The sequence below is a fragment of the Musca domestica genome, unplaced genomic scaffold (genome assembly GCF_030504385.1).
Source record: "Musca domestica strain aabys unplaced genomic scaffold, Musca_domestica.polishedcontigs.V.1.1 209, whole genome shotgun sequence".
NCBI classification, from domain to species: domain Eukaryota; kingdom Metazoa; phylum Arthropoda; class Insecta; order Diptera; family Muscidae; genus Musca; species Musca domestica.
The window spans coordinates 156,278-164,481 of NW_026712257.1; the positions used below are offsets into that span (position 1 = coordinate 156,278).

At 37.9% G+C, this 8,204-nt stretch overlaps 1 protein-coding gene across 1 annotated transcript in view; it reads right to left on the reverse strand.

The window, feature by feature from the left end:
- Positions 1–5,422, reverse strand: part of LOC101892400 (uncharacterized) — a 51,436-nt gene extending 46,014 nt beyond the window's left edge. The window contains exons 1-2 of the mRNA XM_059122628.1: positions 5,148–5,422; positions 4,892–4,965 (exon numbers count right to left, since the gene is read on the reverse strand). The gene's annotated coding sequence lies outside the window, so the exon portion shown is untranslated. The remainder of the gene's footprint in view (positions 1–4,891; positions 4,966–5,147) is intronic.
- Between the last annotated feature and the right edge of the window lie 2,782 nt (positions 5,423–8,204).

Genomic DNA, 8,204 nt, shown 5'->3' on the forward strand with positions numbered 1-8,204 from the left:
TGTTGAAAATCGAAGGAGCCAAGTGACCATCCCCTTCGGCGGAATAAAATCATGATATTGGTAACGATCAGCGAATATTGCAAAGCTGTTAGTTTCATTTAAAACAAGTAAAACAGCTGTAAGTTCGGCCGGGCCGAACTTTTAATACCCTCCACCATTTGGTACAAATTTGGCAATTTCCAAAAAAAAAAAAAAATCCGTTTAAAATTCAGTTAAAATCTTAAAAATACAGAATACCTATACGACGACGTAGACCTGCATAGGCAACTTTTGTCATAAGTTATTTCAATATTTAAATGCGAAACTTGAAGAAAAATCTGTTTATAATGTAGCTAAAATCATCAAAATACCGAATATAGTGGGTACCGTTATATGGGGGCCATACGAAGGCGTGGATCTACACATACAATTTTTTGGAATGGGCTGAAGTATCCATTACGAACTTCACATGCGATATTTGAAACAATCCCGGTAAATAATGTCGCTAAAATCATCAAAATACCGAATATCGGGGGTACCGTTATATCGGGGCTATATGAAGACGTGGACCTGTACAGATAATTTTCTGTCTTAGGCTGTAGTATCCACTACGAACTTCAAATGCCGAATTGGAAACAATTCCGGTGAATAATGTCGCTAAAATCATCAAAATACCGAATTTTGGAAGGTACCGTTATATGGGGGCTATATGATAACTTGGACCTACATGGCCCATTTACGAACTTAACCTGCCTACTGGAAAAATATACATGTGTGCAAAATTTTAGCCTTCTATCTCAATTTGTTCGAAAGATAGCGTGATTACAACAGACAGACAGACGGACAGACGGACAGACAGACAGACAGACAGACACACAGACAGACAGACGGACATGGCTAAATCGTCTTAGAATTTTACGCTGATCAAGAATAAATATACTTTGTTGGGTCTGACATCAGTATTTCGAGGAGTTACAAACGGAATGACAAAATTAATATACTCCATAGTATGGTGGAGGGTATAAAAAAATACCCTCTTTCGGGCCGAAGTTTTAATACCCTCCACAATTTGGATGGAAATTGAAAAAAAAAAAAAATAAAAAAAAAATAAACTAGTACAAAAGCTGTAAGTTCGACCGGGCCGAACTTTTAATAACCTCGACCATTAAAACGAATTTGGCAATTTTCAAAAAAAAAAAAAAAATCTGTTAAAAATTCTGTTAAAATCTTAAAAATACCGAATGTAGCCGTTATATTATGGTCTATACGATGACATGGACCTGCATAGGCAACTTTTGTACAAACCAAAACGAGGTGTACTTCGAGAATGTCGAGATATTATGCACAGACAAGATAATTTTCTGTCATAGGCTGTAATATCGAACTTCAAATACCAAATTTGAAACAATTACGGCGATTAATGTCGCTAAAATCATTGAAATGCCGAATATGGGGACTTTACGACAATTTTCTGCATTCAATTTTTCCTGCACAGACAATTTTCTGCCATAGAGTGTAATATACAGTACAAACTTCAAATACCGCATTTAAAAAAATTCCGGTGAATAATGTCGGTAAAATAAAAAAATAACCGTTATATGAGGGTTGTACGAAGACGTGGACCTGCACAGACAATTTTGTCATAGGCCATTGTATCTATATAATGTCGCTTAAATCACCAAAATGCCGAAAATAGGGATACACCGTTATATGGGAGCTATACGAAGACGTGGTCCTGCAAAGACCATTTTCTGTCATAGGCTGCAGTACCTATTACGAACATCAAATAACATATTTGAAGCAATTCCGGTGAATAATGTCAAAAAATAATACCGAAGATAGGGAGACACTATTATATGGGGGCCATACAAAGACCCATTTTCAGTACCAAAATTTCGACATAGACAATTTTCAGTCATGCAGTATCTATTACGAACTTCAAATATCAAATTTAAAACAAATCCGGTGAATAATGTCGCTTAAATCACCAAAATACCGAATATCGGGAGACAATGTTATATGGGGGCTATACGAAGACCCATTTTCAGTACCAAAATTTCGAGGTGTAACAAACGGAATGACAAACTTAATATACTATGGTGGGGTGTAAAAAAATCCGTAGAAAAAATGCTGAAAAACATACGATTTTTACTTCATAGGCTGTACTACTACGTTACGAACTTTGAATAGGAAATTTGAAACAATTCCCGTAAATATTGTCGCTAAAATCATATGTCACACATGACACAAATACTGCTGTCATCTCTAAGCCACTCGTCCGACAGCTGTTAAAATTATTCCAGTGATAGCTCATTATATTGTTTACAAGCGCACAAAAGCATTTTGGTGAGAATTTTCCATAAAAAAAGTTATTCGTGATGCAACTCAAGCGCGATAGTGTGATTTCTTTATATTTGGCTGGAAAACCACAAGTGGCTATCGTTAGAGCACTCCAGCATTTGAGGTGATGTGAATAAATATTTTGTGTCTCGTACCATCACTCGTTATCGTGATACTGGTAGCGTAGCCTGACGTCAAGGAAGTGGACGAAAGAAAACAGCAACATCAGCAGAAATGGTTCGAAAAGAAGCGACTTGGTCGAAACCCGTGTCGCAGTGGCCGAAAAATGTCTTGTGAGCTGATCTTATCGCAATATTCCATCCGGTACATATTGAAAAATGAGCTCGGGGTAAAACCATTAAAATTCCAAAAAGTCCAAAAACTTACACCGACTCTAGACTCAATAGATCTAATGAGTTGCTTCGCTTGGCCGAATTTGGTTTTCTCCGCTCCGATGAGAAAACATTCGTTGTCCAGGAGTTTGTAAACAAAAAAATGATCGTGTTTACTTGCCAAAGATATCAGCTGAAAATCTGCACCTTCGGTTGGCCGCGAATATTATCGCGAAAATATTCTGGAAGGTGTATTAAAGCACTCGCCACACAAGAATGGTTACAAAATGAGGTTCCTCGCTTCATTTCCAGCGCACAATGGCCACCAAAATCTCCGGATACCAATCCGTTGGACTATTGTGTCTGGAGTATTTTGGAAAGCAAGGTTGGCACTAAAAAATACCAAAGTGTTGATCACTTCAAGCAAGTGCTTCGCCGGGAATAGGCTAAAATACCGCAGAGCAACATTCGGGCAGCTTGTGACGGTTTCATTGGTCGTTTAAGGCCATAATTCGTGCCAAAGGTGGCCAATTCGAACAAATCTAAAATTATTTTAAAATTTGACACTATTTCCGACATTTTTTGCTTTCGTTCAATAAAATTTTGAAAAAATTGTGGCATTTGACTTTATTGCAGTTTTTTTTCTCACTCTTTAATTATCTATTTATCTATATGGCTAGATATATACCCATCTATCTGTCTGCTGTCTGCTTATCTTTCTACCAGTCTACCAGTAGGATAAACGTTTTGTCAAAATTCCCATCTTCTATACACATTTCAGTCGTATAATACCTTCTTTTAGTTTTATACTATCAATAAAATACAGTCTGGTGTCATTGAAGATACCGGCTATTCATTGAAGATATCCTCCATTCATTCTCAGCAAATTTGTCTTTAAAAAGCTCAACTAGGTCGTTAAAGTAAACCTTTTAACTATTACCTTTAATACCCCTCAATAACCTGTCCCTTGTAATAACTACGTATGAATGTTGAATACAAAATTTTGTTTGTTGATACGGCGGCAGATCTGTCCCCGATTCCCATTTGGCTTTCTTTCGCCTCATGCATATTGTAAATTTGATTACAAATCTATTTTATTATTTTCCTTTGGCATTTTTCATGAATTAAATTTTTGAAAAGAAACGGCAGCAGCAGAGGGCAAATGAAGACGAAAATTCTTTAATATTTTCCTCTATTTTTTGCTATTGTTGAATATTGTAAATAACCTGTGTATGTGTATTGTTAAATTTGTATTTCAATTTTTCATTTTGGGCATTTCGTTTCAAAGGAAATCTATGAATCACAGAACTGTGTTTGTGTGTCTGACTGATGTTAAGTAAAAATGACACAGTGACTGAGGCAAAAAAAGAAAAAAAAAAAAAAAAACAAAATCAAAAGCAAAAACAAAAACACATCGAAACGCCATGCAAGGGGCCCTCATTCGATTTCTGACGTTTTCTGTGGAAGTGGAAGAAAAAATGTCGCTCCATATGTTCGACCGTCCATTCATCCATCCATCAATCCATCCACCTATTTACAATATGTTTCAATTCTCAAGTTGATGTTTATGGCTAATAATACAGCAACGCCAACAAATTTTATCAACAACTACAACAACAACGTTTGCCAAACGGTGACATTGTAATTATTATCATTGTTGTTGTTCTTGTTGTCGGCACTGTCGTTATTGTACGAAATTATCATTTGATGAACACTCTGAGAAATGACACATATTTTCTTCGTTGTCATCGTTGGTCGTGGTCGTTACCTTTTCTCCTCTTTCTTTGGCCTATTGTTGTTGTTGCTGTCGTTACCAAAAAAAAAAAAAAAAAAAAAAAACTACAAAGCCGTCCTTATAACTCTCAGAGTATATCTTTTTTCAACATAGCCTAACACAAACAACAACAACACACGAACCCTTGCACACATTTCCATACATACAACAAACGCCACAGTGACGTGTGTGTGTCTGTGTTTGTGCGTGTAAATTTGAAAGTTCTCAGTACCTCAGTTTGTTGGTGTCATTGTTGTTGTTTTTCTTGTTCTTCAAAGGGATATTTTTGGCTTATTGGTTTGGTTAACAAAAAAAAAAAATCCAGTTGATAAGACGTGACACAGTTTTGTTGCTTGCGTTGTTTGTTGTTACTTGCACTAACAGCAGCAGCAGTAACAACAACAACAGCCACAACTGCAACAACTGTTATCACCAATGCCAGCAATGGCGAAAAACTTATTCTTACATTTACTTGCAGTGCTCCTTGTTTATCCTTGTGGAAATATTACAGGACAGGTTACGGGTGGGTTGAAGGTCCAACTGGAGATTGTCACATTTAAACCACAAAAACTAAAACGAGCATTCAAAAGGATTAACTTTTAAAATTTTTGTTTATTAGTCACTTATTTGTTGTTGTTTTATTTTTATTAAATCAATTTCATCCATTTGGGTTTTCGTTTTTTTTTATTTCTTCCTCTTAGCTATGCCAACACATGAACCACCTTATGTGTTATTGTTAACATTAATTATTGTTGAGATTTTCACCGTTTCGTTTCGTTTTTGTTGTTGTTTCTTTATTTTTGAACGTGCAATTCAATGGCGACCGACGGACACAAGACACAACACATTCACTCAGACAAACACTTGAATTTTGGATTTTTTTTTCTTGAAAATTTTATTTTATTTTCTTATTGGCAACGCGCTCGAGTTGATTTCGGAATAGTCGTTCGTTTCATACTGAATTCCTTGTTCTTGGTTGCAGCAACATAAAGCACCAGCAGCAGCACCATGCCTTACAATCAACCAGTCAGTCAGTCGGCCAGCCAGCGCATAGAGCTTTTCCTTTGAGGCTTTCAACAGTTCAACGCAAGAGTTGCCAGATTTAGAATTTTATCATGAGGTAAAAAAATCCCAGAAGACCTGGGATTTTTTTTCTCATAATAAAATTCTAAGTCTGGCAACTCTCGCATTTAACTGTTGAAATTCCACGAGGCTTCTGGGGGAAATCCCCGAATCCACAGGGGAAATTCCACGATTCTTCTCGGGGAATCAGCCGAGCCTTCTGAGAAAATTCCTCGTGATTACTGGTCTTCCCAAAGAAGGCATTCTCGTCTTCTATTAGAAGCCCCACTGGCCTTCTATGACAAGACCTTCTCTGGTCACCTTAGATAAGACCTCCAGGTCTTCTGAGAAAATATTTCTGGTCTTCTGAGAGAAGACCTTCTGGTCTTCTATGAGAAGATCTTCCCGTCTTCTATGAGAAGACCTTCCCGTCTTCTATGAGAAGACCTTCCCGTCTTCTATGAGAAGACCTTCCCGTCATTTATGAGAAGACCCTCCCGTTTTCTATGAGAATACCTTACCGTCTTCTATGAGAAGACCTTCCCGTCTTCTATGAGAAGACTCTCCGTCTTTTATGAGAAGACCCTCCCGTCTTCTATGAGAAGACCCTCCCACCTTCTATGAGAACACCTTCCCGTCTTCTATGAGAATACCTTCTGCTTTTCAATGAGAAGACCCTCCCGCCTTCTATGAGAAGACCCTCCCGCTTTCTATGAGAAGACCTTCCCGTCTTCTATGAGAAGACCTTCTGCTCTTCTATCTATGAGAAGACCTCCTCGTCTTCTATAAGAAGGCCTCGTCGTTTTCTATGAGAAGACCTTCTGATCTTCCAAAAGAAAAACTTCTGGTCTTCTAAAAGAAGACCTTCTTGTCTTCTAAGAGAAGACCTTCTGGTCGTCCAAGAGAAAATCTTCTGGTTCTAAGAGAAGACCTTCAGGTCTTCTAAGAGAAGACCTTCTGCTCTTCTAAGAGACGACCTTCTGGTCTCTAAGAGAAAACCTTCTGGTTCTCTACGGGAGACCTTCTGGTCCTCTATGGGAAAAACTTCTGGTTCTCTTAGAGAAGTTTTTCTGGTCATCTGACAGAAGAACTTCCCATCTTCTAAGACCTCATCTTCTATGAAAATACCTTATGGTATTTTAAGGAAAGACCTTCGGGTCTTATAAAAGAAGTCCTGCTCTTCTAAGAGACGACCTTCTGTTCTAAGAGAAGACCTTCAGAACTTCTAAGAGAAGACCTTCTGCTCTTCTAAAAGAAGACCTTCTGGTTTTCTAAGAGAAAGCCTCCTGCTCTTCTGAGAGAAAACCTTCCCGTCTTCCTTGGGAAGACCTTCTAGACCTATTGGTCCTCTACGAGAAGAACTTCTGGTTCTCTTAGAGAAGTCTATCTGGTCATCCGAGAGAAGAACTTCCCATCTTTTAAGACCTCATATTCTATGAAAATACCATATGGTCTTTTAAGAGAAGACCTTCGGGTCTTCTGAGGAAAATCACTCTCGTCTTCTAAGATAAGATTTTATGGACTTGTTTGAAATTAACTTCTGGTCTTCTTTTAGTTTTCTAAGATAAGACCGATAAGATCTGTGTTTATGAGAAGATCTTCCATGAGAGGGCCCTCTTGTCATCTTCATTGGAATTTCCTTCTTTTCTTCTATCAGGAGGTCTTCGCTTAGAAGACAGATGGCCTCTGGCCTCGCTTAGAAGACAGATGGCCCTTTGGTTTGCTTTTAAATGACCTTCTCGTAGTCTATGGGAAGCCAATGCTGCTCTTCTAAAAGAAGATATTCTGCTCTTCTTGGGGAAGACCTTCAGCTCCTTTATATCAAGGCCTTCTCAATCGGTATAACTCTCCATTTTGCTTTCTGATTCAGGCTCCCCATTAAAGCACCTTTCCATTTCATATTAGAGGTAGTAGGCTTCCCTCCCAGTGTATTTTTTTTTTTTTTTTTTTTTTTTTTTGATAAGCATAAATATATAATCCAAGAATCAAATTTTTGTGGCAACCCATTTTGCTCCTAACGTTGTTTTCATTTTCTCCTCAGTCGAAAATAAAAAGCTTTGCTTGCTATTTATTATTTATGTAGTTTGTTGTTGTTGCTGTTCGGTGGTACTTTATTTTTCATTTATTATTTTTCTTTCATTTCTCTTTGTTGTTGTTGTTGTCATTCATTTCTTGTATTGCTTTTGGTTTTTGTGTCTGCATTTTCTAGCACACACTCAGCTGGTGTGGTGTGCTGGTCTGGTCAATGGTTACGGTAACGAGGTGGGGCAGGTGGAAAGTGGCCGGATGGTGGCGAAGGCAGCGCGTGAGATGGGGCGGGGGTATTTCAACATGCTTTTGGACATGGTAAAAGGACCAACATGTTTGTATTTCCTTGTTGGCTTTGGGAAATGGGGACAACGTTATGAAACAACAGCAAAGACATAAACAAAGCAAAAACACAGCAAAAACAACAAACATGAGAAACGTAACAGAAAAGTCAAATATAAACAAAACATGTGTTTTTTTTTTTTTGTTGTGCTGCCTAATTTCAAGAGGGATATTGGCCAACGAGCGCCATGAGCAGAAATTTATTCCAAAAAAAAAATCACGGGCCCCTTTGGAAAGTAAATTGCCATGGGCGGAAGAGCGAGCGATATGATGAAGATTAAAAAAAAACACAAAAAATAATTGAATAACTCTGTCTGTCTAGCTGCTTGGTGGCTGACTGAGGTGCC